Source organism: Capricornis sumatraensis, chromosome 18 (genome assembly GCF_032405125.1).
Source record: "Capricornis sumatraensis isolate serow.1 chromosome 18, serow.2, whole genome shotgun sequence".
Classification (NCBI taxonomy): Eukaryota; Metazoa; Chordata; class Mammalia; order Artiodactyla; family Bovidae; genus Capricornis; species Capricornis sumatraensis.
In genome coordinates this window covers 26,191,335-26,193,872 of record NC_091086.1, presented here as the reverse complement: position 1 = coordinate 26,193,872, position 2,538 = coordinate 26,191,335, and positions in this window count along the sequence as shown.

Below are 2,538 nucleotides of genomic sequence, written 5' to 3'. Positions count from 1 at the left end.
GTAAAGAACAGACTTTTGGACTATGTGGGAGAAGACAAAGGTGGGACGATATGAGAGAATAGCATTGAAACATGTATATTACCATGTGAAAGACAGATGACCAGTGCAAACTCGATGCATGAAGCAGGTCACTCAAAGCCAGTGCTCTGGGACAACCCAGAGGGAGGAGGGGGGTTCAGGATGGTGGGACACATGTGCACCCGTGGCTGATTCATGTCAATGTACGGCAAAAACCACCACAATATTGTAAAGCAATTAGCTGCCAATTAAAATAAATGAATTAATTTAAAAAACATAAAATACGTGTGTGTATTAGTTTATAAAGAAGGACCTGTTTATGAAACAATTAAATGCTATTTAAATAACTGATTATTGAAAGTTGATTATCTGAATATATGGAAATCTTCCAAAAATGCCTAAGACTGGAATAGATTTTATTATCTGGAATGTGGCATTAAAGTAGCCCCCATGATACTGACAGCTTTGTGTATTTCCCTCATCTTGAGTTTGTGCAGGAAACTGACGTGCTTCTAACAAACGAAATTTGACAAAGGTGATGGCCTGCCTCTCTTGTGCTCCCTTACATTATGTTATATGAAACTAAGTCATGCTAGCAAACTTGCTCTATTCCTACTTTAAAAAGAAAAAAAAACAAGAAATAAGCTGCTACATTGTAAAGGGTCTACAGAGAGGGAAACCTAGAAATGAAATGAGCACTGTCTCTAGGAATGACCTCTAACCAACAGCCACCAAGAAGCTAGGACTCTCCATCTTATAGCTGCAAGGAAATTAATTATCCCAAAACATAAGTGACCTGGGAAGTGGATTCAGCTCCAGTCAAGCCTTCAAATGAGAACTAAACCATAGCCGACCCTTTGATTTCAACCTTGCACAGAATCCAGCGAAGCAATGCCTGGACTCCTATAAGTGACTATAAGATAATGTCACTATAAGATAGTCTATAAGATAGAGACTATAAGATAGTTCAGTTCAGTTGCTCAGTCGCGTCAGACTCTTTGCGACCCCATGAATCGCAGCACGCCAGGCCTCCCTGTCCATCACCAACTCCCGGAGTTCACTCCGACTCACGTCCATCGAGTCCGTGATGCCATCCAGCCATCTCATCCTCTGTCGTCCCCTTCTCTTCCTGCCCCCAATCCCTCCCAGCATCAGAGTCTTTTCCAATGAGTCAACTCTTCGCATGAGGTGGCCAAAGTACTGGAGTTTCAGCTTTAGCATCATTCCTTCCAAAGAAATCCCAGGGCTGATCTCCTTCAGAATGGACTGGTTGGATCTCCTTACAGTCCAAGGGACTCTCAAGAGTCTTCTCCAACACCACAGTTCAAAAGCATCAATTCTTCGGCACTCAGCCTTCTTCACAGTCCAACTCTCACATCCATACATAACTGCAGGAAAAACCATAGCCTTGACTAGACAGACCTTAGTCGGCAAAGTAATGTCTCTGCTTTTGAATATGCTATCTAGGTTGGTTATAACTTTTCTTCCAAGGAGTAAGCGTCTTTTAATTTCATGGCTGCAGTCATCATCTGCAGTGATTTTGGAGCCCAACAAAATAAAGTCTGACACTGTTTCCACTGTTTCCCCACTATTTCCCATGAAGTGATGGGACCAGAGGCCATGATCTTCGTTTTCTGAATGTTGAGCTTTAAGCCAACTTTTTCACTCTCCTCTTTCACTTTCATCAAGAGGCTCTTTAGTTCCTCTTCACTTTCTGCCATAAGGGTGGTGTCATCTGCATATCTGAGGTTATTGATATTTCTCCTGGCAATCTTGATTCCAGCTTGTGTTTCTTCCAGTCCAGCATTTCTCATGATGTACTCTGCATATAAGTTAAATAAGCAGGGTGACAATATACAGCCTTGACATACTCTTTTTCCTATTTGGAACCAGTCTGTTTTTCCATGTCCAGTTCTAACTGTTGCTTTCTGACCTGCATACAGATTTCTCAAGAGGCAGGTCAGGTGGTCTGGTATTCCCATCTCTTTCAGAATTTTCCACAGTTTCTTGTGATCCACACAGTCAAAGGCTTTGGCATAGTCAACAAAGCAGAAGTAGATGTTTTTCTGGAACTCTCTTGCTTTTTCCATGATCCAGCGGATGTTGGCAATTTGATCTCTGTTTCCTCTGCCTTTTCTAAAACCAGCTTGAACATCAGGAAGTTCATGGTTCACGTATTGCTGAAGCCTGGCTTGGAGAATTTTGACCATTACTTTACCAGCATGTGAGATGAGTGCAACTGTGCAGTAGTTTGAGAATTTTTTGGCATTGCTTTTTTTTGGAATTGGAATGAAAACTGATCTTTTCCAGTCCTGTGGCCACTGCTGAGTTTTCCAAATTGGTGGCATATTGAGTGCAGCACTTTCACAGCATCATCTTTCAGGATTTGAAACAGCTCCACTGGAATTCCATCACCTCCACTAGTTTTGTTTGTAGCGATGCTTTCCAAGGCCCACTTGACTTCACATTCCAGGATGTCTGGCTCTAGATGAGTGATCACACCATCGTGATTATCCGGGT